Genomic DNA, 27547 nt, shown 5'->3' with positions numbered 1-27547 from the left:
GGGAAATAGGAAATTCACCCCAGGGATCACTCTGTGGCTCTGCTCGACAGTGGCACAGGAAAATAATTTTCTTGGGTGGGCAAAAGCCAGGGTACCTTTTTAGCTGGGCTTGTATAGGCCCCAGGGCCGGTAGCCATGTATGTACCTATGAACCTATGAACATGAACAAAGGAGAGTTGGAACTTTTTCACGACTGTGTAGTGTCTGGTCTGACTCAGTAGCAAAGACTGTAAAACTCTTAACTTTGATGTTGCTCATATGTGGGTATATAATTCTTTCATTCTTGAAGAAGAGGAGGATATAGCTGCAGACTATAATTAGCTGTTTTTACTTGAAGAGACACCAGTTTCTGAACACAAAGTAAGCTTGTAAAAAAAAAATCTGCTGGTACCTAACAGTCTCAGAGTGTCTACGTTCTCTACCAATTAAAGACAATCATAAACCATTGCTTAATAAGCTGAACTTACAAGTTAAATGGTGCTGTGCAATAAATTATCATCATTCAAACAGAATCTTGTTAAAAGACCAATTTGCACCTGAACTGACTAGACTAATCTCTTTGGTCAAGAGGTACGGGCTGAGTACTGATAATGTGCTGTTGGTCACAAGTGTTCACATCATATATCAGTAGTCATATTTGTCCTTTTCAGTCCTAGTAAACCGTCACTCTCCAGTTCTTGTTTTTTTTTATGTCTCAGATCTCCTTTTATATTGTATGGGATGACTCACTTGGTCCCATGGTGTTGCAGTTCTAGTTTCTAAGATTTTCTTTAATTATATATAGGCTAGCATCCTTTCAGCAGCTACATTCCACAATATATTTGTTTCCTCAACTTCAGCCATAGGGCCATCTCTAGAAAAGAAACATTTGTTCATTATCTAAGCCTTTTCTGCATCATCCTTTACACTTTGTCCTTTTATTGTTTAGCTTAAAAATTCCAAGCATGTGCTCAATTGCTAATATAACTTATAACAATCTTCCTAGTTTTATTAATATCCATGCACATATTTTCCTGTCATTAAATGCTTTTGGCTTTTGTATTTCCTGTTATTCTATTGCACTGTCTCTGTGTATGGAAGCATAACTTTGAATATTCATCAAATCATGTCCTAGCATTTATATGTAATTATTTCCATTTCTTTTTATTTTTCATTCTCTTCATTTAATTATATCCCTTCTTAGGTATGTTGACAAATGTGTTTTCTTTGTACATCTTGTGTGTTAATGGATAATGACACTATGGAATATTATTCCTTTACAGTTATCCTAAGTATAAGTAACTTACTTTCAGTCATAATAACATTTTCAGGCACATTTTTGGAACTTGATCTACTTTTGGATATCTATACCTTTGAAAGAGACCTCCTTTACTTATATTTCATGAAGGTTAATCAATCTCTGGTCAGTGGAAGACATCAGATCACTGTCAAATCCAATCTTGCTGTGTCCATGCCCATAGAGGAATAGAGCTCTGATTATGACCCAGGATTAGCATCTCAAGCTTCTGTTGTTGTTGGCATGGGGACAATAGGTGTGCATATCTGGTTGGGGGGGGGTGTTATGAGATGTCATGATCTCCTTGGAAAATGTGTGACAAAACACAGAATGAACATGCGACCTTTGAGAATGCAGTTGTCTATGAAGCCATGAATGATATAGTCTTACTCAAGTATGAATGGAAGAGTGCACTTACACATGAATGGCACTACATTAATGTGAGACACATGCCTCCAACCATGGGAAAGGTTAGAGCCATAGAAGGAATGGCTTCATAACATGGATGCATAAAAAGGGCATAAACTACCTCCATGACTGCTTACATGATGACATTCTAGAGGTGGCTTCTGCCTCCATGCTAGGCATACCTAATAAAAGGGAACAAACAATCTTAAGTCTGAGAGAGGGAGGCCTTAGGTAAAAACAGATATAACATCCAGTAAAATAACTTAATATTTCTTTGAATTGCCACATGTTTATCCTAATATGATAAAAGGATCTCTTCTCTTCTTGACTGTTTTTTTTCCCCTACAGGATGAGTCAGTGTCGATATCTTAGTTAGTTAGAAGAAACTTTATATTTTATTACTTTCCAGGTCGAAGTTACATGCTGCTGAAACCCTGTTTTCTGCTTTGGCATATGAGTTGGGCGTATTGTATCTGTGGCTTTGTTTTGTCACTGAGCATCATCTACTTGTACTTCCACTTTCAAATGCATAGCTGCTTCTTCCTCACATCCTCTTTCTGCTACAGTTTCTTAACTGGGAGGGAGTGAAAGCTTAAACAGCACTCTGTGTGTGTGTGTGTGCGTGTGTGTGTGTGTGTGTGTGTGTGTGTGTGTGTGTGTGTGTGTGTGTGTGTGTGCGCGCACATGTGCGTGTAAATGTAGAGGCCACTACTACAAGATGTATTAGCAATATAATCAGTTATAAAGAATCTTTCTATTGGCTATTTATTTATCTGTTTACTCATAAACAGGTATATGTTTATGTCTAAAGTCAGAGTGGTGTGATTAACAACTGGTAATGAGTACTCCAGCAACCGCTTTCTCTTCCATTCAAGACCTTTCTCTGTCAATTTCTCATATAGTACCTCATTATGAGGAAATGTTTTTTGTCTAAATGTCACTGTCATTTTTAATCTTCAGAACTCCAGTGTAACCCATATTGTCTGTGCTGGTCTCTTTTACTAATTTGTTTTTACCCATTTTTTTAGAAAATGTACAATATCTCTTCCTGTTGTATGTACCACTTGTCTTTGAAAGCAGTATATCCTGTTTTATTTACACCACAGTCATGGCTCGGTTCCTGACACAACAGAAAGGTATTGTGCTATATTTGAATAAATTAATTAAGCCAGGTTCTTGTAAAGCCAGTGTTTATTTCTACTTATTAAGTTCCATATTTTTTCTATGCTTCTCTCACTTTAATCTATTAATACTATTTGATTTCTTCTGCAACGGCCACTGAACCTTTGATTTTTTGCTTTCACTATTGAATTTTACAGCTGTTGGTCATCCTGGATGATGATTTTATATGCAGCCTTCTTAACAAGTTGAATTATTTCAAATAAAACTCTTAAATCAACAACTTATTATTCTGGTTCCTCTCCCAGAAAACTTAAGCCTATTGCACTGATATGCTGACAAAGGCTTATATTTTATGGTGGATCTCTATTTTATAATGAAGCAGAATCCTTGACATTTGCAGCAACTATTTATTTGCACCTTGAGCCCCCATGATGTCAAAAACCCAGTGCTTAATCTATCCATAGTTGGGCAGGAATTGCAACAAAGTTTCCTTGTGTTAGTCATCTATAACTACTGTCCAGCTCCTCCACTTCCTGCTAAACATCTTATCCCTTTCACAGACAGTTTATTTGCCAGCATATGACAGTGATAACAGACTTAATCCTCCTTATAATTAATTCTTCAGGCTTCCTTTTGGGTCACTGGTTGTGGCACTAGATAGTCTCCATTCCTCCCTATGCAGTTTTTGGCCTAGATCCTTCATCAATTTAACTTTCACATCATTGTCCTAAACTACACAACCCTCCAGTGGGAGGATCTCAATATACCTCATCATCTCATCTTCTGGCATTTAAGTAGAGATAACAGTATAAAAGGTGACAGAGTCTCGTGAGGTGTGACATTGAAAGGATGAGTTGTACCCTATGTGCAAGAAGAAAATGAGAAGGGATAATGGATATGGCTCACGAAGACCACCTGGTAGTAAATATAACCCACCAAACTGATAGATATGTCCTTGTTACCAGCTTTATCAAAATAATTCTTTACCAGCATGTGAAACCTGCCACTGTATTTGCTAAGAGTCTACTAGCTAGACTTAACAGTGATTTTTTTTTTAGCAGAACTTGGACCTCACTTATCACTCACACTTGTTGTACAGTGCCTAGGCATTAACTCATTCAGTATCCATATTATGCAATCATCTGTTTCAGTGTGTGAAGAGACAAACCAACAAAGCATCAGTCTGTAATCAAGGCTCTGTGCTGTGTACTATCAATGGGAAATCGCAAATTCACTCCTGTGGTGGTGCCCATGTCCCTTATGGGCAGATGCAGTCTGTATGTAAAAAGTCTTAAAACTCTGCTTATCTTAATCATTCCAGATAAAAGGATTTCGGTCACCACAGCTGAATCACACACATTTAATAAAACAAAAAACTACTAACATACGAAAAAAAACAAAAAAAAAAACACCTCCAATAGGAACAATGTAACATTCAGAAGCACTACCCACTAAGGGTTCAAGCAACCAATCCTCAGAAATGAACCATTTAACAATACAGCCCAATGTGGATCTAAATAACCAATACAAAGGCACAAAACTGGCATACCTATTTCAAATTTTCTGAAATATTCATATCAGGAAGGTACATACCCCTAAATATGTACGACAAGTAAAGAATATTAATGTTTAAGGAGTCATGACTTCAAAACTGGCTTCAGAGACACATATTCTTTTCAACCAGGGCACACATTTCCCTTCAACAACAATATCCACTTCATTTCTTTCTTCTCAGTGCTACAGTTGAAATCACCACCCCTCAAATTTTCAAAAAACAAGTCCAAAATGAGAACCTAAAAGCTAAGATCATTACCACTGTCTAAAATATGTTTTGCTAAGGCACTAGTACACTTATGCTTCCGTATATCACGTACGTGCTCCAGTAGGAGTAATAAAAACCAACACTGGCATTGAACTCAGGGCCTGGATACCATGACCATTAGTATTCTGTCTCCCATTCTTTTGTGTACGATGATAATAATAATACTATTATTAATAATAATAATAATAATAATATTAATATTAACATTAATAATAATAATAATACTAATATTAATAATAATAATACTAATATTAATAATAATAATAATAATAATAATAATAATAATAATAATGATGATGATGATAACAAAAACAGTAACAACGATACTGTGCTCTAGACCTGCATGCATTTTAAAATGCAGAACTGAGAACAAAACTAGAAAACAAATTATTTGCTTTACATGTGTGAACAGGGGATAGGAACAGAAACAAATGATGATATAAAGACTAGGGCACATGTTTATTTTCATTTTCATTTTATTTATTGTAATTTACAATGCAAAGCCCAGTAAGGCTGGCTGAATATATATATATACTGCTCCTACTATTTGAAATGAATAGCAGATTAAATAATAATGAGCATTCAGTGTAAACTGAGGCAATAAAAATTAATCCAAAGAGTGCTGAGTATTTCCATTAATGACAGGCTAGTTTTTTTGCGTGTGTGGATTTATTATTTATACAGATAATGTCATAAACAGGCACAAAATATAAAAAATTAACTGGAGCTGTTTTAACATAAATACTACAAAAGTCATAATACACTCACCAAAGCACAAGGAAAGAGAACTCTATTTCAAATTTATTTATTTTATTGTCCTGGGTGCAACATAGATGCAAAAAACATTCTCAGGAAAAGCTTGCTGCCACTTCCTGTCTTAATCATGAAAGACCCTTAACATTTTTTATCAGTGAGTCCTGCTTTAAAAACTGTCTTCATTCACAATATAGTAACATCATGTAAAACACAAAGTACAATTCAATGGAGAGCAAACACCTCTGAGACTGTAGCACAAGGAAGGAGTAAAATCATTAACATATTACTAAGTAGGTTGATGCTGCAACTGTAAGAATTATTTTATTTTATGAAAAAAATATAACCAATTGTTTGACACTGAAATGTGGGGCTTTATTGAGATGAAAAGTTTTGTCTGCTTTTATGACAGTCAGAATCTCAAGAGTTACTGGTATGGAAAACATTTTGGCTTTCCACAGTGGATAACCAAACATGCAATTATATGGAGACTGCGTTGCAAATAACCGTTGTGGTCACACAGTAACTCTGGATATTAATATGAGTCACAGGTCATGAGTTAATATAAAGTGCTATTAGCATCCTCCCTTGATAATATAAGAAATATATTTTATCTAGACAGAAAAGTGCAAGTCCAACCATTTCTGAAACTCACAGGTAATTAACCACTGTCCCTCAATGAGTTCTCTTTTTAGATGCAGAGTCCTCAGTGACCTTGGGTTTGGCTTGAGGGGAGCAGTCTATAAGTAAATTGGTCAAGCAATCACATTAGTGTTAGTGGCTTGGGAGCTACAGGGACTAATGAATGAATGAGCATGTCATGCAGATTATTGCAATGAGCGCTTACCCATCAGTAAGGTCCCATGTCAGTTAAACTGGAAAAAATAAAATGAAAGCACTGAAGTCAAAAGCGAGAAATTCAGTTTTCTCCCCAGATGAGTTGTGATACCAGCAACAGAGAACAGTTTCTGCCTTCCAACATATTTAATGTGGTAGAAGGACATACCTCAATGTTAAAAGAAGAGAATGTCTGTGCAAAATCAGAGGTGGAGAACACAAAGTAACACAAGGTAGAATTCAGAGCAGATATCACTTCTGTAATGTAAAATGCTTTGTAAGATGTATAAGTAAAAAAAAAACAATAAAGTGACTGCCTTACTGATGTCAGTCGTTCTATGTTACAGAACTCCGAAGACTAAGTGAGAGATTTGCAATGAAGGATTATACTTGGAAACATATTAACTGCTGTTAGAAGCTTTAGAGACTGCAGTTTTAGACAAAAAAATGATTTAATCACATTAAAAATAACACACAGAGAAGTTAGTTTCGTAAACTGAACTTACCATAACAGTAGATGCATAAGTCTTAGCTACGTGGGTTATATCTTGCCAAGGATATAACAGCCAGCCAGCCAGCTTCCAAAGCTTCCTGGCACCTTCCACATGCCCAAGAACAAACAGCTTGAGCTGAGCTGATTAAAAGACAAGTTTTTGCATGAAGCTTGCCAGCAATGAGTGGGAGGCTGAGCCCTGAAAGAACAATGCAAGGAGTAATAAAAAACATAAGAGCATAAAAAACACAACAAAAAGCAAGATGGATGGAGAGAGGGAGTGAACAGCTACTGCAGCAGTGATCATTCAAACACCTACTGTTATGGTAAGTTCAGTTTACATAACTGTACTATGTCTTTCATATTGATCAAGGCTGCAGTAGCTTTAGCTATATGGATACATTACAATAGCTAACTATATTTGCCAGGTGGAAGGAAAAGGTCCAAAAGATATTGAGTTAAGGTACTAGCAAACTTGATTTGGGCCTAGATAAGGAATCAAGCTTATAGTGCTTTGTAAAAATATGTACTGAGGACCAAGTAGCAGATTCTAGAGTATTTCTAGAACTAAGCCTTTTTCAAAATACCATAGATGAAGCCAAGGCCCTGTAGAGTGGACCTTGACCCTGCCTGTAACAGATTTGTCATGGAGAGTATAACAAAAGGTAATATCCTTAGACAACCTTTGAAAATAGTCAGTTTTAACATAGGTTGCCTCTTCTTCTTACCTTAACAAGAAATGAACAATTGATCTAAAGATCTGAAAGATTTAGTTCTGTCAAAACAGTACCTGAGTTGTCTGTGGACATTCAAGGTATGAAGTATTGTTTTTCCCTCATTTTTCAGTTTAGGAAAGAAAATGGGAAATGGATAGTCTGGCTTAAAGTGAATACCACTTTAGACATAAAAGAAGAATTAGTTCTCAAAGAAACACAGGCCCTGTGGAAGAAATAGAAAAAGAGGTGGGGATGACTCATGAGAGGAGTCTGCAACTCAGATACGCTTCTTGCAGAGGTCAGAGCAATAACTATAACTGTCTTCTATGTTAAGAACATTAAGTCATCCAGATTAGCTGGATCAAATGGAGCAAGTATTAGCTTCTCTAACACAAAATTAACATCCCAAGGAGGTGCCACCATTTCACTAAGAGACCTCTTATGCAAAACCCCTTTCAAAAACATTTTGACACGGGACTACCTTGAAAGAGGAGGATCCAATGGCAGACATGCTGCAATGGATGATATATGAACCCTGATAGAAGAATACAAAAGGCCATTGGGTAGTTACTCAAACAAATATTGTAAAACCAGAGAACAACTAACCCTGAATGGGTGCTGGCTAATTTGGTGGCACCAACTAGATAACCTTTTCCATTTGTTAATACAAATATCTTGTTCTTGTGTGAGTAGTTCCATTTTGTGAGGAAACTTGTGGTAATTGCCATGGTTGCTTGGGCCAGAATGAAGTAACTACAATAATCATGGTGGATGCCTTTTGTATCAACAGAAGTACCCTGGATATTAATGGGAAGGGTGGAAAAGTATCCAGAAGCACTCTTGTCCATAGAAAGGAATTTGTCTTCCAGGCCTTCTTGCATGGAGTCTTGGAACAGAAGTTTGCCAGTTGAGTGTTCAGACAGGAGGGAAAGAGATATATCTGAGGAATTTCACACAGATAGATTGAAGACCCTCCGATCTAGTTTCCATTCATAAGGGCCAGTCCTGGTACTGCTCAGCTTGTCTGCCACACAATTGTCTTCAGACTAAATGTAGAATGTCTGTAGATTGAGACACTATATCTCAAGCTAAATTGGGTAGTCTGTAAAGGGGGTAGAAACTGGATCCCCTTTGCTTGCTGAGGTACCACATGACTGTGGCATTGTCTTTATCCATTTGAAGAGCTCCCAAGAAACAAAGATGTTTCATAGAGCTGAATGCCTTGATGAGGGCATTATATTATATTTATGTACTTGCTTCTGTCCTTAGTGTTCCACACCCCCTGTACTTTTAACCCTCCTGAAACTGCTCACCAGGCAAAGTCCAAGGCACCTAAGGTGACTGATTGCTTTGGAGTAGGGAGGGAGAAGGAGAGACCAGGATTTAAAGATATCTGTTGTCTCCAGTAAAATATTTCTCTCCTGACAAATCATTTTACTGGAGTCTAAAACTATAAAGAGTTGGGACCAAAGAGATTTCTGATACCACTGTATCTTTCTCATGTGGAGCCTTGCCAGGGGAATCATGAGAATTACAGAGACTCAAAATCCTGAGGTATTCTCTCACAGTGACCAATGTCTGAGTGGAAAACCTTAGAAATAGATCTAAATAAAGATTTTTTTTCCTATGGAATAAAAGATCTTTGAACTGAGGTGTCTATTTGACATCCCAGGAGCACAATCCTGTGTGAGGGAGACAAGAAAGACTTTTGAAAAAATTATTGGAATCCCAGCTTGCGCAAGAGATCTCTCACCCAATAGAGAGATTCCTGACATTTTGAAAATGACTGTGCAAAGATAAACAAGTCATCTAAGTATGGAAAAAATGCGGATACCCTGTAGCCTGCAATGAGCTATTACTGGAGCTAGACACTTTGTGTACTTGGTACAGTGAATAGTCTAAAGGGTAAGGCAGAGAAGCAGACACATAAAACCTAAAGAAACATCTGAAGTCTGGATGAATATGGAAGTGATAATAAGCATCTTTAAAATCTAGTGTTACCAGGAAACTTGAGAGAAGAAGAAGGTATAACAGATTGTGAAGTGACATCATTTTGAATTTGGGCACTATAACAAACAGGTTTAGGAAAGGGAGATCCAGAGTTGCTCTTCATGCATTTTCTTTCTTTCTTTGGCACTAGGAACAATCTGGAATAAACCCCTTCCTTACAAGTGAAGGAGGAACTGATTCCATCTCTCCTTGGGAGAGCATGTGATGAAGAACAGATGGAAACAAAAGAGTCTGATCTGCAAAATGAGTAATGACCCCCTGGAAAGGAGCAACATTCTTCCACTGTCATCCTTAACCCTTATGAATGATTTTCAGAATCCATTTTGTCTGAAACAATCTGTTGTCAAAGAGGAAAATGGTAATTCAGACTTTCTGGAAAAGAAAAGGTGCCAGGGTGGGAGGGGGTCACAAGGACTCTTACATAGTCTTTCAGAATTTTGGACGGTCCTTGATTTTGTGAAGTTTGAGACTTCTTTTTTGGAATCCCCTTGTCACTGCTTCTTAAACATCTGTTTACCTGAATTCTGTTTAGATGTTTTTTTTTTTTTTTGCCAAAAATGGATGAGGAGAAAAACATATCTTAGGTTTACAGATTAGTACTAAGCTAACTGCCCTTATGAACCATTTTAAGTCCAGCCAATTATCCCTTCTGAGACTCAAACCCTGCACCTTGTGTTTGTAAGGTAAACACCTTAACCATTAGGCTACCCTCTCAACCCCTTCTTGGACAATTTGTAAAAGAAGGGCTGAAAAAACTTAAGAGATTCCCTGGATCAGCTTGCTCTTTTCATCAAAGGGGTCAAACACTAAACCTCTATCCATGGGAGCGTTTGAAATGTCATTTTTTACATTGTCTGGGAGGTTCTGAGGATTCAGCCAAGGAAACCTCCTTAAAACAGTATCAGTGGCCATAGCCTGGGAGAAAGTATCATAAAGGCCATCCACACAAGTAACGTGAAAGTAAACTGTGCAATAGAAGAAACTGTTATTTAAAGCAGTTTTTTTTCATAACAAGAAACTGTAGATAAAACCTTCCTTATACTTTCACTATACATCAAAACAAACTTTAACGTATGCTTTTGACAATGTAAAGTTCTGAAAACCAAAGTTGCAGAAGTATGCACTTTTCCCATATCTATCAATACTTTTCCAATTTTTATTAGAAAGAGTAGGACTGTAATTAACTGATGCTCACCAGCAGTAGACTCAACTAAGGCTATAGTTGCTTTGTGAGGTTTGGGAATTGTGCATAAATAGTTAAAAGACTGAAGAAATTTATACATCTTATTTTACCTGTTTGGAACAGCAGGAAACTTCCAAGCAGCAAGACACACATCCACTAAGGCGGAGAGGCTGGGATGAACGGGTGTATGTTCTGGATAATCCTTCTGTAGTAACTCATAGTATTTTCTGAGGGACTGTGACCTCAGTGTTATCCCACTGAAAACACTGGGACAGTCTAGCCATAGTCACAGATAAAAAAAGAAACCCCCACAGGGAGAATCAGAAACTAAGCTTTTCTCTGAGTCTGAATCAGAAATCTGAGGACAAAATCATAAATCCATTCCTGTATCTTCAATCTTCATGTTCAGTTTCAGAATCTTGAGTCTTTTCTTGAAAAGAGGCATCCCCCTTTCTTTTATTGGAAACTACTTTACAAGAAGGACCAATACCCTGAATTAAACCATTAGCCAGTCCTTGTAAACTACTTCTCTCCAATGAAACTTGAGGAGGAAATGATACATGCTTTGCTTTCTGTTTCTTTCTGACAGGAAAAACAGGGCCAACTGTGTTGCTAATGGCAGCTGTTGCTTCTGCAGGGATGGGCACAGCATTCTGACACAACGAAGAAACCTTCTCTCTTTCCTACCTAGGGCCAATAAGAGTCTCTCTCTCTCTCTCTCTCTCTCTCTCTGTGTTTACATAGCAGGGAATGGTCCTGAACCCCTCCAGTTGCAGTTTTCAGGTAATTGCTGGAATTCTGATTCCAAACAGTCCTCAGAAGTGGTACATATTATTCAAGGAGTCTAGAAACCTAACAATATATCAGAAATTCCTTTTTATTAAAACAGAGTATGTTTTCTATATGGGCTAACAGAAAATATGTATGCCCTTTCCAGTGGGTGCCTTACTGTTCTTCCATTTCATGCTCTTTCATTCAGTTTGGACTTCCGTTATTCTTCTGTAAAGAATCATTGTTCTATAATTATGGAACTTCTTCCAGATAACCTTCTGAACACTGTCCCCAGGATTCACGAAGCCTCCGTGTAAGAGTTATAACTCTTACACGGAGGCTGCAGTTAAACGGAGTGATGTCAGCATGCTCTGCATATTCATGAGAGCATGCTGATTCACACCTAAGTCTAACACGGTCCATGTAAGACAGTAGGGGGCGTGTCCGTAGGCCGAGCCCTGCAAGCGGACACGCCCCCAGAAGTGTAAAAGTGCCCAAAGTAGACACCCACAACAGAATCCACGGAAATGTGAATAAACACAACACAACACATGCCCCTACAGACTATAAACATAAAAGAAATATAAATTAACATTATATATATATTTTTTTAAATTGTAAAGATGTTTAACCGTGAGTGCGCTCGTTTGCGCGGGCATGCCCGTAGCGCAGCTACAGTTAGCAGTCAGTGGGAAAGCATATAAGAACTAAATATGCAAAATAAGCCAGGAAGCAATAGCGTAGTGGTAGAGATGTTGGCGGAAGAGCAGGCATTCATGGTTCGAGCCCCCACAACACCAATTTTTTTTTTTGCAAAATAAGCAGGAAACAAGTCCCTGACAAATATGTACACATAAAACCACAATTCATGTAAAATGTAATGAAATAGCCCATTTATATTGAAGACATGTGAGGTACCAAAAGAAGAAAAAATGCCAGATGTGCTCATAGCTGAGCTACAGTTTAACAGAGTGAGTGCATGTGCCCGTAGATGAGCAGTGGTTTAACTGGTGCAAAATGCGTGCCCGTAGCTGAGCAGTCGTTTAACATGTTGAATCTATGTGCACCTAGCTGAGCTGAGCATAATATGCGTGCCGATAGCCAAATGAGGCTTAAAGCAGCGTACCCTGTTTGCACGTAGCTGCGCACCGCACAAACAAGCTAACCGACGGGCAACGTTGAGCAAGCCGTATCAAAACTGCCTTTACACAGACACACCCCTCAGCATGTCTAGACAGTCATGAAAAATAAAAAGCAGTGGCCAGGTTCGAACCCAGGATACTATACACCATAGTCAAAGTACAGAACCACTAAGCCATGACAGCAGTACCTAGAAATGCAATAATAGCTCATATATAGGAATGAATACAAACTAGAGCATAACAATGCAGGTTTACTGAAGTTGATACAATTCCAAAATGGCCAATCACAGATATGTGCGGGAAAAACGGACTATATAAGCCCCATAGGCGGGAATACACAGCATAAACGATTGTAGAACAGACCTGCAGGCAGAATGTCAGGAGTAGGAGAGGGTAGTCGCTTTCGAGCACAGAGGTGGGGTGTTGAGGAGTCCAGGTACATGGCCTGGCTCCTAGTCCACAATCATGAGGCCCAACTCATGCAGGGCCAGGTCCTCTGGGGAGCATATAGGGCTGAGGCGTGGGACCGGTTGGCTCATGAACTCACCAGTGCCACAGGGATTCCAAGGACAGGTGAGCAGGTACATCACCACCATGCGGATCTGAAGAGACGCAAGCAGGACCAACTGAACCTTTGGATCCAGGAGGCCCGGCAAACACCCAACGCCCCACCACTGAGTAAGTAACATTTAATTATGTATGTAAAAAGTTAAACTAGCTGATATTATGGAGATGTGTATTCCAATATTACTTCATTTATATTACAGCTGCAGGTGTCCGTTCTGCGAACCGCAGAGCCTATGGCGATAGGCTGGTGCGGTTGCACCACCAGGCAGGTCAGTAATCCACTACCAGTAACTGTAAAGAAATATCAAAGTATGACAGTCAGCATAAGAGTGCAGTGTAGTCAGTAAGGAATAAAATCTGCAAGTAACAGTGTGAAAGTGTATGCAAGTATTGCTTGATCACAATAGTTTGCAGCCTGTAAGTGTAAGCTAAACATGAAACTGTCTGACATATATCCTGAAATAAAATGCCCTGCCTGTAAGAAAATAGTACACAACCTGCAGCAGGCTGAAAAGTATAGCTGCAGAAGATGATAAATCACATGTGTGAAATATATCCCTGTGGAAATACTGAAACATGACAGAAGTGAGACTGCTGGAAAGGGTTGTAATAACTACTGTTAAAACATGTCAATAAAGCCTAGAAGTACCATCCTGAATAGTAAAATGAAAGCAAGTGAGAGAGTGTGAGAAAGTGCCATGAATCCAGCAATACAGTAGTAATAACCCCTGAATAAAGTATACTGCAGTCAAGACAGAATGAAATGCATGTGAGAGTCAAAACCAAACAGCTAAATCTGTTCAAAGTGTTGCTGCATCTGGAATGTGTATCCCGAAATCAGGATATGTTGCTCTCAGTCTGCAATATGCAGATAGGATGTTTGTCTGATATACCATATAGCCACACTTGTCTACAGCCATATAAAGCAAATGTAGCCTAGATGTAGCTGAACAAAGCTAGATATGAATGTGTATGAAGAACCATAAAATGTATATTGATGTTGCATTAACAGTCCTATCACCAAGCTGAAATACTTAACATATAGGAAACTGTAGTTAGAACAGTAGTGTGTATATAACTGTAGCTATTAGAAATGTACAGCATATGTATTGTTATTCGAAGGTGTTAATATTACTTTCTTCACCCCAACCTATAACTACATATAACCCATTCCATGTGAAAATGGTATGTGCAATCACAATTAACACCCCTGGACGTTTGTCCTGTTGGGTCATATATATTTGCATGTCTGTTGATGCATCTGCCCTGTTCATACATCCACACCTGATGGCCTGTTGCCATCAATTAACCCTGCATGTTGTTAGACGGTGTATTTCTGTTCAAATTATGCATGTGTTATGCACGCTGTTCAATGGTGTGAATATCTGGGTGTTTGGTTAATGGGAATACTAATGTATGCTGTTACAACTAATTGTGAATGGTATTATATGTCACTAACCCAAACTGTCATGACATAATGCAAAACATAGAATGACAGGGAAGGCGGGTTCCAGCGGACCCACCTCTCCCACCTCAGCTGGCGAGTGCACCTGGCACTAGTGCCGAGTCCGGACCCTCCTCCGGTGGCCCTGTGCCACCTGCGGGTGGAAGTGCTGCAGGGGATGGGGCTCGCCCCCCCCTCTGCAAGTGTGGCCTGAGGAGATCCACCACTCACCCTCCGTAGCGTCCGGACTGTGGTGCGTAGGGAGATTCAGGACTCTGTCCTTGAGCCCCTACGCCAGCTCGAGGCACGGGTGGCGCAACTAACGGGCATGCCCGTTACCCCGCCTACACAGCCCCAGCACAGCCCCGTCCTGGGCAGTGAAGGAACAGTGGCAACTGCCTATGGGTGGGGATATCAGTTCCACTGTTGCCATCTGTGGGCTCATGGGCTCTGGATATCCAAACCTCCGTCCCGTCAATTGTGTAACCCCCACATGTGTCATACACCGCCCTGTATCGTCTTGTTTGTCTTGTCTGTTAACCTACCCAACCTACCTCCCCAGCTGTACCGACTACCTTCACCTGACATACCACTCTCAGCTGAAAAAATAAAAAAAAGGGCACTCTGTACCCACAAAAAAATTACGCCCCATAGCTGCCCATTCCGCACACATGTCTACTGGACATGGAACCTATCAATTCCAATTGGCTGTACAACAAGTATTATTGTTGTCCTGACACCTCTCTCAGGGGTGGAAGGTTTCAAATGTCACACCAAATTACATATATATGCACAGCTGTTGCTGATGAAGAAATGGCCAGCTATGGGCCTTACCTACGTCCCTCCTGCACATCCCAAGCTTGTTTCCCTACTGTCTTACCCTCTTTGTGACCCCTTTTTCACCACTTTCCTGTCTCCCCATTTTCTTTTCTTTCAAGGAAAATAGCGGGTGTCTTGAAGAGTAAGCGTTTAAGTGGTTGTAATCAGGTGTGCGCTTGTGTGCGTGGAGCTAACTGCCAGTGCGCATGCGTGAGCTCCGCGCAAACCAGTGCTAACCCGGTTACAACTGCTTAAAAGTGCCTTAGTCACTTTGACAGGTCCTGTACTCAGTTCAAAAGAAAAATAAAATCCCACTGTGAGTCCCGAACCCAGGACCTTGGCAACTGTAGTCTGCATGACTTACCACTAAGCCATGACTCTTATACAAGAACATTGTGCTAAAGTAAATATATCATGTAACAGTAGGAATGAATGTAAAGGGAATATAGATGTGTAGTACACAAAGCATGACATTTAGAATTACAAACAAAACTGGTGGATTTCCATAATAGTAGTGTGTGAACAGAAACAGCCATGCAAGTTGGAAGCTAGTAGGTAATAATGTCACCATAGCACCTTGCAAGATGCACACATACTCACAGCAGGATAAGCACTGCCCATACCCCACAACCTCTTACAGGAACACATCTGGACCAAGTAATAAAATATGTGGAGCAAAGGCCCAAAACCAGGGACACATTACAAATAATGTTACAACAAACGCAGACAGTTCAGAAAGTAACAGGGTCTACACTTTGTGGGATGTTTGGAAGGGTATGCAGTCTGGAACTTGAATTTTGTCACCATATCCTGACTTGAGCCCAGAGTGACTTGCCAGAAAAAGGTGTGCATGAGATATTGACCAAATTATGAGGCAGAAATGTGGACAACCTGCAAATATCTGTACACATGACGGGTCCAACACCACCATATTTGAATAGTTAAGAGCCTAGACATAGCAACAGTGAATGACTTACAGGGATGCCCCACAGACCCCATGTGAAATGTACAAACAGTAGGCAGAAAGGTGTAACACATGCAATGGTAACTATGGAGTCCGGAAAGTATTCACCACTTGCATGGCAGAAAAAGTGTAGTAATACATATGCTCATGCTAACCCACAGTCACAACTGCAGCATACCAGACATTTTAATGGGTGTACCCCACTGATATGTACCATTCCATGAGGCACATAACAGATGAACCTGAAAGTCTCTGGGGCCTGCTCAGCAGCATACTCAAATACCCTAATAGATGTCAAGGCCCACACCATGGCCAGACCACACTGCATGCTGTAACACCCTAGCAGATATAGCAAGCATTCCAAGGTGTGAATGTACATGGAAAATAGGAAAACTACAGCAGCACACTACAGTCAGGACACCTAGCAGGCATACAAGTAGTGACTGTAAAGGGCAACTATTGAAGCCTTAGCAACAGAGTGCAAGCAAAAGTGAAAGGAAAGCACACACACACACACACATTAACAGTAGTAGTAGTTGTAGTTGTCAGTGTACATACACAGTTAGTACAGGAAACTGGAGAAATGAATGGAGGAATGTTAATCTACAACACACCTGGAAATATGAGAGAGATACCAACCTTTACACTCACAGAACATTGTCCACAGCATAACAGCATGGTCCCTGCCCTTAACATCTGAAAGGGCTACGCCTATCTCACACACCTTTTTATAGCACTGTTCTGAAATCACAGTGAGAACTGCAATCAGTACACAACTGGCTGCATGCAATTAGCAAATGCTGGCTAACAATTGGTGCAGAGGCCATCACATGGGCATATGCAGATACCTACAAAAGTATGCTGTACTCCATGTCCACGCATGCAATACTTTCATTGCACCCTGAGAAGGACGTGAGATACAGACAGAGAGAGAGAGAGAGACAGAGACAGAGACAGAGACAGAGAAAACTGCAATTAAGCAGACAGAAACAAATTGTTCAGCAACAGCTACCTGAAAGCTGACAACTGGGAAGTGGAGCAGCAGGACAGAGAACCAGACAGCAACACAAGCAGCTGTGACAAACACAGGTAATGTAAAGTAATACTATAAAGGTCTACATACTGTGAACCCTCCATATGTGTCATTGGTCTGTATCCATATGTATATGAAGATGTGTAAAGGGCAGGGGACATACAGCAACTATCAGTGAAGGCTGTACATACATTTGTATGTGAGAGCATCTATGTGCACATATCAATGTTGTTTGATTGTAGGTTGTAGTGCCATGTACAAAGTAGGTTACACAGTTATGTATGTTTAGCAGTATGTTAGTGTGTGTATACAGTATGGTAGACAAATATGTTGATATACCTGTCTAACATATGGATATGTATGTATGTCAACATATGTATGTGTATATATGTATATATATATATATATATATATATATATATATATATGATATGCATATATGTATACATACATAGAGAGAGAGATGTAGGAATACATAGACAGATGTAGATAGAATATTGTACAAACATATCTATGTAATGCACACATACAGATATAGATATATGTAGATACATATACATAGACAGACTGATCTGACAACCTACAGGTATGATTGTATATGACGACCTGCAACACAGCCTGTCCCACCCTCTGTCACTCACACCCCTCTGTGCCCCCTCCACATCTATAGCAATATATGTACATCAATATATATATGTGTATATGTATACGGACATATATATATATATATATATATATATATATATATATATATATATATATATATATACATATACATATATATATCTATATACATATATATATATATATATAGAGAGAGAGATGTATATAAATTCTGAGTGAGGCACATGTGTACAGATGTATTGCAACAGGTGCCTGGTGACAAAGGCATGGAGTGAACACCAGTGTCAAATCCAGAGTACCATACCACATTCCAGATCACCTACACCAGTAACCACCAGATATGTGATTGGCTGCCCACCACTGCATGTGTCAGGGGTGAGCAGGGTCAGAAATGTGTACAATAGTGGCCCCAATGATATTCACAGTGGCACACTATCCCTGGAATACCTGCACATGGTATGTGTCAGCAGACATGGTGAGTCAGGTATGGACATGTAGGTCGGTGTACCCCTCCACACCACATAATGGATGCCATGGTATGGACCTCACATGACAGCTACAGATATGGAAAAGGACACAGTGACATGTACAACACTGTGACAATGCACTCAAACACATTACCAATGCACAGTGACAGACAACACCACAGAGTACACATATGCTACCCACATAGAGGTTACCACTCCCAGATCTACATATGGAGGTCACACCCATGACAGATGTCCAACAACCATAGCAACACCTCCCACCATCCACAACCTAAATGTCTGCTGTGTGTCGTCCGTGCCACTGCAATGGTGTGCACATGTGGAGGTAAGAGTTCCTACCCACAGATAAGACATACCCTGCAATAAACCACACAGTGTTAAGAAGCAAGACTCCCCATGAGTACATGTCACACATACCCCTGCTGAATGTTAGTCAGATAGGTAATATGCCATATGAGTCACCCTGTGTATCTGTGTGACAGCAGCAGGTACCATCACACCACATGTGTCACAATGGTCAGGGTAGCAGAACAGTATGCTGCTGTAGACACAGGGGCAATAGCATATTGTATAGTATTGTATTGTAATGTAATGTATTGTGTTGTATTGTATTGGTATGGTGAGGTGCCTCCTTCATGGAGTGGAACCACTGCTGCTGTGTGCCAGTGTACAGGTACATATCCTGTAGTCAGGCTAGTGTTACATAGCACTTCTATATTGTGTGTTTAGCTCCTGTCAGAGGTTATGTTGCATGCAACTGGGGATACCATCAGGTCCCATCCATGTTGTGTATTCTGCTGTCCTGCGGGTGTCTCTCACCTGGACATCTGTGATGACAGGGAGGTTACAGTCAGCTGGGATAACTAAGCCTTATTTCAGGGGAGAGGGCGGGGTGACACCTGCACTGAACCTGTCTGCCACAATGTTGTTGATATCTGTGGTGTCAGTGAAATATTTGTTGTGTACTACCTATGGGCATAGAGGATGGCTCCTGACCAGGTTGCTAACATAACTGAAGAAGGCCTTCTGGTTATCTGTAGTGTCACTCTTGATTTCCCTCTCAAAGTTGCCCATGTAGTTTGTATGATGGAAAATAGATCCTTACCAGTGCTGCTCAGACATGCCCTCCCTTTAGTGAATTATGCTCTGTCTTGCAGTAGCTTCCATCTTCTGTAATACAATCTGTCTATGGCTGGGGTCCACCAGACAGGATGCTGTCCCTTTGTGGAGAGTGTCTTGGTCATATATGGGATTGCATGATCCATGCATTCTCGGAGATGTCTGTAGAAAGCAATTGTGTAGGGGTCAGCATTGTGGGTTGTATCTGCCACTGGCCCAGTGGGCTGAAAGGATACCATATCACTGTTACAAAGTGTAAAGTTTGTATCTGTAATGTTATGCACTATAGTCGTTTGTGCTGGTGGTGGAGGTGGGATATGTATATCCAGGGCAATCAGTGTGTGGTCAGCTCACAGTAGTTGCCGATGTAGGCCATACAGTACCTAGATACAAACCCCCAGAGTGAGGAGGTGCTCTTGACCTGAATCAGTGTTCTGACTGCTGAGGTTTGGTAGTATGTCGTATGGAGTCTGCCAGGTACTGTTGCACAGTTGCTGGCCGAGCACTGATACCTGGCCATCTACATGTGTATCCACCAATAGACAGACAGATGCTACATATGTGAGATATGTTGTATCATAACAGTCGAGTAGCATGTGTAGTATGTGTGCCAAATTCTGCTGACATATATTGCTGATACCAGGTTATTTTCTTTCTCAGGTACATGGCCCACCAGCGGAATCCCACCTACTCCACAGCTGAGGATGAGGAGATACACCAGAGCCTGGTGCGGGATTATGCAATACTCTTTTCCGCACCAGCCAGAATCAGCAGGAGAGGGCTGCACTGTGGCAAGACCTTGTCCATCGGGTAAATGACATAGGCACGCATAATAGGACATATGAGCAGGTACGACATCACTGCAGTGATTTAATCAGACATGTCCGTCAGCGTGCATCAGATATCCACAGGCAACAGGTCGCCACAGGTGGTGGGGTGGCTACACATCCCCACTCACCAGACTGGAGGGACTACTCATGAGTGTAGTGGCTCCAGTCCACCAGCAACAACAACAGCAGCAGACATGCATTATGATGGAGGCTGGAGCCACACAGCAGCAAGACAGTGAACGTGCAGGTAATATGTCATATGTATAGTTGACTGTTGTGTACACTGGTAGTTAATGCATGTGTGAGGTGTGTCCTTGGTTTGTAGCTGTCACCATAGTATTTAATGTGCAAGTGTGATATCCTCAATATTAGCTGCTGACCTGTGAAAGGCGACTGTTGTACTCCTGACCTGTATCATACTCAGTAACAATGGCACAGTTGTGCCCACTGACATTAGTTTCTTCACGTATGCAGGAACCTCTGGTATAACAGCAATGCAGCCTATCCATGCTGGTGAGTGTGTATTAACAATTTCTGTAATAGTGTTGATAGTAATAGTACTATTTGGCTCACTTAGTAGTGCTCTTTGTATGCATGTAGGTGTGTCTGTGTCTGTGTGTTGATATCACGCATACTGAGTACTGTACAATTGTGTGACACTGTGTGCATGTGTGCATGTGTGCACGTGTGCACGTGTGCATGTATGCATGTGTGCATGTGTGCACGTGTGCACGTGTGCATGTGTGCATGGGTGCATGTGTGCACCTGTGCATGTGTGCATGTGTGCATGTGTGCATGTGTGCATGTGTGCACCTGTGCATGTGTTCATGTGTGCATGTGTGCACCTGTGCATGTGTGCATGTGTGCATGTGTGCATGTGTGCACCTGTGCATGTGTGCATGTGTGCATGTGTGCACGTGTGCATGTGCATGGGTGCATGTGTGCACCTGTGCATGTGCATGTGTGCATGTGTGCACCTGTGCATGTGTGCATGTGTGCATGTGTGCATGTGTGCATGTGTGCATGTGTGCACCTGTGCATGTGTGCATGTGTACATGTGTGCACCTGTGCATGTGTGCATGTGTGCATGTTTGCATGTGTGCACCCGTGCATGTGTGCATGTGTACATGTGTGCACCTGTGCATGTGTGCATGTGTGCATGTGTGCATGTGTGCATCTGTGCATGTGTGCATGTGTGTACCTGTGCATGTGTGCATGTGTGCATGTGTGCACGTGTGCATGTGTGCATGTGTGCATGTGTGCACCTGTGCACGTGTGCATGTGTGCATGTGTGCACCTGTGCATGTGTGCATGTGTGCATGTGTGCACCTGTGCATGTGTGCATGTGTGCACCTGTGCATGTGTACATGTGTGCACCTGTGCATGTGTGCATGTGTGCACCTGTGCATGTGTGTACCTGTGCATGTGTGCATGTGTGCATGTGTGCACCTGTGCATGTGTGCATGTGTGCACCTGTGCATGTGTGCATGTGTGCACCTCTGCACCTCTGCATGTGTGCATGTGTGCATGTGTGCACCTGTGCATGTGTGCATGTGTGCATGTGTGCACCTGTGCATGTGTGCACCTGTGCATGTGTGCATGTGTGCACCTGTGCATGTGTGCATGTGTGCATGTGTGCACCTGTGCACGTGTGCATGTGTGCACCTGTGCATGTGTGTACCTGTGCATGTGTGCATGTGTGCACCTGTGCATGTGTGCATGTGTGCATGTGTGCATGTGTGCATGTGTGCACCTGTGCATGCATGCATGTGTGCACCTGTGCATGTGTGTACCTGTGCATGTGTGCATGTTTGCACCTATGCATGTGTGCATGTGTGCATGTGCGCATGTGCGCATGTGCGCACCTGTGCATGTGTGCATGTGTGCATGTGTGCACCTGTGCATGTGTGCATGTGTGCATGTCTGCATGTGTGCATGTGTGCACCTGTGCACCTGTGCATGTGTGCATGTGTGCATGTGTGCACCTGTGCATGTGTGCATGTGTGCATGTGTGCACCTGTGCACCTGTGCATGTGTGCACCTGTGCATGTGTGTACCTGTGCATGGGTGCACATGTGCATGTGTGCATGTGTGCATGTGTGCACCTGTGCATGTGTGCATGTGTGCACCTGTGCACCTGTGCATGTGTGCATGTGTGCATGTGTGCACCTGTGCATGTGTGTATGTGTGCATGTGTGCATGTGTGCACCTGTGCATGTGTGCATGTGTGCACCTGTGCATGTGTGTACCTGTGCATGTGTGCGTGTGTGCACATGTGTATGTGTGCATGTGTGCATGTGTGCACATGTGCATGTGTGCATGTGTGCATGTGTGCATGTGTGCACCTGTGCATGTGTGCATGTGTGCATGTGTGCACCTGTGCATGTGTGCATGTGTGCATGTGTGCACCTGTGCACCTGTGCATGTGGGCATGTGTGCACCTGTGCATGTGTGCATGTGTGCACCTGTGCATGTGTGTACCTGTGCATGTGTGCATGTGTGCATGTGTGCACGTGTGCATGTGTGCATGTGTGCATGTGTGCACGTGTGCATGTGTGCATGTGTGCATGTGTGCACCTGTGCATGTGTATATGTGTGCATGTGTGCATGTGTGCACCTGAGCATGTGTGCATCGCTGTAATGTGTAGACATTGTAAACTGTGTTTCCTGTTTCCTTCCCACAGGTTCTGTTGCTGCTCTGGTGTCATGTAGCAGGGAACCTGAGTCAGGTGCCGTGGGTACTGATAATGATGACATCTGTGTAATGGCACAGGAAGGTATGCCAGGGTCCGCCATTGGTCAGCCGATTGACAGTACACAGCTGTCGACCCCATCAATGTGCACAGTTATCCTGCCAATACACCCTTTGTCACCACTGTCCCTAGGTGATGGACAGCATACAGTGGGCATTGACCAGGGTAATGTGGTATCTATGGCACATGCCTCCCCACACAGCAGCCATGGGCATGGCCCAGAGATGGTACCACACAGACAGATGTCCAGGGGTTCTCGTGGGAGCATCCATGGGCGTACTGCCCCTGTCAGACATGCCCACAGAGGTCTTACAACCTCAGCTATGTTTCAGACTGTCATACATGCACAGTCATGTATGGAACGGTACACCAGACAGGGTCTGAGGGAGCTGGCAGCATGTCGCACAGCCATGACTGACAGTATGCGTGACATTGCGGCTGCCATCCGTGATTTCACCGATGTCATAGACAGACGTTGTGGGGACATATTAGACCGGTTCCACAACTACAAGTCCATGAGCCAGGGTGATGGTGGGCGGTTGAGGCGTCGACGTGGCCGTATGCCAGCAACAGCAGCTGCTGGCAGTCATCGCGGACGACAACAGGGCCGCGGCCGCCCCCGTAGTGCCAGCAGCAGCCCCAGCAATGCTGGGTCTGTGCTGTCATCAGACCGCCCCAGGAGACCACGTGCACGTGGCTCTGGCCAGGCCCGACAGGGATCTGTGTCCAGTCAATGAACACCTGCTTCTGATGACAGTACCCAGTCTGGGTTGGTACTGGATACGGTCCGTAGCACCCCTGCAAGGCACAGGTACCATGTCCGTGGCCAGAGACACTGATCTGTATGACCTGGCAGGTACAGTCTGTGGCTGTCCACAAACACCAGTATATGGCAGCCATGAGGTGGAACTGTGTGCATCCATACACACATGCAAATTGACAACACCTAGGGCTACCGCATACGCACACACTGCATCAACATTGCCCCACCTTCTACTGCTGTCCCTCACCAACACGCATACACATACATGTCAATTGGTGGTATGGGTGGCTGACTCAGGCATACCAGGTTCACACCCTGTGCATATGATGAAACTGTGCCACCTCCTGCAATCTGTAACAACTGTGCAGGTACAGCTTAACATGTTGCTGATGCACAGGGTGACCACATAGATGTGTAGTAATAGTATCATGTTGTTAACAGTACTGTGTGCTGAATTAATTGTGGGTATATCACAGCATGCCTGATGCAGTAAGTGTGTGATTGTCATGTCCTGTTGTCTACACCCATGGTAAGTACCATAGTGTATCATCTGCACATGTTGGCATACTGGTGGTAATGATGTCAACAGAAGGCTACATACATAGGTAGCACAGGGGATAGGGTAATGAATGTAGTAATACACAATGATGGACATGTAAATTGCAAGTGGCATGTTCCTCACACTAGACTCTGCATTGCGGATGTTTGAGGATGTTGATATGTGTGCAGTACTACACGACTTGTACAGGACACACAGGAGCACCCTAACACTGCATGCTCACATCTCATACCATGCTAGACAGCCCCAACACACATAACTAACTGTCACAGGAGGGAGAGTCCCCATATATGTCATGGATACTGTGGTGGCAGGCCAGGGAGCATACATCCTACTAAGTATGGAACCACTGAGTGAAGGCTCAATGTCTGTTATTTGACATGTGTATTACTGCAGGTATGAGCACATGGGTTTCTATCCAGTTATTGTACATCCTGACAGTACATGCATGGTCTGTACACTTGTGTGCACTGAGACTGGACCCTAGCCATCTGACCCGTGTATTTCCATGTACATGTGCATAGTGCCTGCATATTTGCAGTGTTACCTACTGGAACTGGTACAGCTTGTTTGTTGTACAATGGACTACATGCAGCCCTGTTTACTGTAGCTTTGTTTGCATGCATGTTTGCTTGCAATTACCCTGGAATACTGATCACACCTGCAATGCATAGTTATAGAGCTTCTGTGGACTCCTAGTGCCATCTGCATAGCCTACTATATGTATGTCCATGTCCCACTTGACAGGATGTCACTGTTTGTCCTGTTCACATGTACATTGCCTGTGACACAGTGCATATGACCTACCTGGCATGTGTCCACGTGAGCAGTCATATATGCTACTGCTATTAGTCACAACACCAGCTCTTCAGCTCGAACAAAAGGAGAACCCAAATTCAGGATACAACAACAGCCAGTTCACCAAACAAAACGATTTATTTTCTTTACAGTCTCTAGCGCCTCAGCTCAACAAAGCCTTCAAGGAGTAAATGACAATACATCACTGTTCCCTATTTATATACACACCCATTAACTCTTTACATAATTAAATGATCATTAAACAATTAAAAAATCTATTACCATTTAAAAAGACATGTTCATAATACACTCTTCCAACAACAATCAACATTAAGTCCCTTTGGTGTAAGTGTCTGATATTTTAAAATAAAAATTAATTCCTTTCTTAAAAGTAGATTCTTTATTTTTTCTTCACTAGCTCCCTTACTATGAACCTCTTCTAATATAGATACCCTAAAATTAGTTACGTCAGAATTGTGAGATTTTACATCTGAGGGATATTAAAAATAATAAGTTAGAAAGCCCTTTGGCTCAACATTTTGTAAAATCTCACAATTCTGACGTAACTAATTTTAGGGTATCTATATTAGAAGAGGTTCATAGTAAGGGAGCTAGTGAAGAAAAAATAAAGAATCTACTTTTAAGAAAGGAATTAATTTTTATTTTAAAATATCAGACACTTACGCCAAAGGGACTTAATGTTGATTGTTGTTGGAAGAGTGTATTATGAACATGTCTTTTTAAATGGTAATAGATTTTTTAATTGTTTAATGATCATTTAATTATGTAAAGAGTTAATGGGTGTGTATATAAATAGGGAACAGTGATGTATTGTCATTTACTCCTTGAAGGCTTTGTTGAGCCGAGGCGCTAGAGACTGTAAAGAAAATAAATCGTTTTGTTTGGTGAACTGGCTGTTGCTGTATCCTGAATATATGCTACTGCTAACTAATCACAGGCACTACACCTTCACACATTCATCTTCTGTTGAACTACCTGCTTTGCTAGGGACGGCCTGCACCTGTCACCCCTGGGCTTTCAGATATTGGCAAAGGCTCTTGCTACCCCCATAGTGCCTATGTTAGGCAGGACTCAAATGACAAACCCACCTTCATAGGTATCACAAGGGATAAGACACTAAGAGCAATGCTACCCAACGCCAGAAGTCTAAACCTCCAGATGCATGCACCCAAAACACTCCTTGGCATGGAAAACATTGATATCTGTGCAGTAACAGATGCCTGGTTCAGGGCTACTGGGAGCACACCAGCACTACCGGGTTTAACCCGGTTGATTTCTTTGAAACAGTCACCAAGGCCATTGACGAGGGGAAGGTGGTTCACACAGCCTACCTGGACCTTGCAAAAGCCTTCGCAACAATACCCCACTTGGGCATTCTAGAGAAGCTCACCAGCTTAAATATAAGCCCCTATGTCACTAGATGGATTGCACAGTGGCTCAAGGACAGAACCCACATGGTTAGCATTGCTGGAGCCATGACAGACCCCACAACAGTTACGGGTTGTGTCCCACAAGGCTCAGTCCTTGGGCCCTCTTGTTTGGTATATATTTATTGGAGGTACAGGCCAACACGGACGGACTGTGGCTGTCCAAATATGCAGATGACTGCAAACTGGCCACCATAATCGACTCTCCAGCTGACACAAGCATCTTCCAAAGGGGCATCATAGCAACAGACAACTTGTGCCAGAGCCATGGCCTTCTGCTGAACAGTGTTTAGAAAGGGGAATGTGCATCCTGTAGTCTGTTCACCTAGTTGCCAAAAGGGACATTGTCCTCACACACACTAACCCCCCTCAGCCAAAAACACACACTTGCCAATTGCAGGATTCAAACCCCTGTCTGACTATGTTATGACACTTGAGACTGACGCATTAGCGGAGCACGCTATTTGCATTACTGGGAGTTTTCCCTTCTCCTGCTATACTTATAGAGTGCTGACATCATCAGTGTTTAGAAAAGGGAATGAGCATCCTGTAGTCTGTTCACCTAGTTGCCAAAAGGGACATTTCCCTCACACACATTAACCCCCCTCTGCCAAAAACACACACTTGCCAATTGCAGGATTCAAACCCCTATCTGATTATGTTATGACACTTGAGACGGACGCATTAGCAGAGCGTGCTATTCGCATTACTGGGAGGTTTCTTTTCTCCTGCTGTACTTATAGGGTGCTGACATCATCAGTGTTTAGATAGGGAATGTGCATCCTGTAGTGTGTTTTCCCATTTG

Source organism: Protopterus annectens, chromosome 5.part1, assembly GCF_019279795.1.
Source record: "Protopterus annectens isolate FY-2018-M chromosome 5.part1, PAN1.0, whole genome shotgun sequence".
NCBI lineage: Eukaryota > Metazoa > Chordata > Ceratodontiformes > Protopteridae > Protopterus > Protopterus annectens.
Note: the sequence above shows the minus strand (reverse complement) of the source record.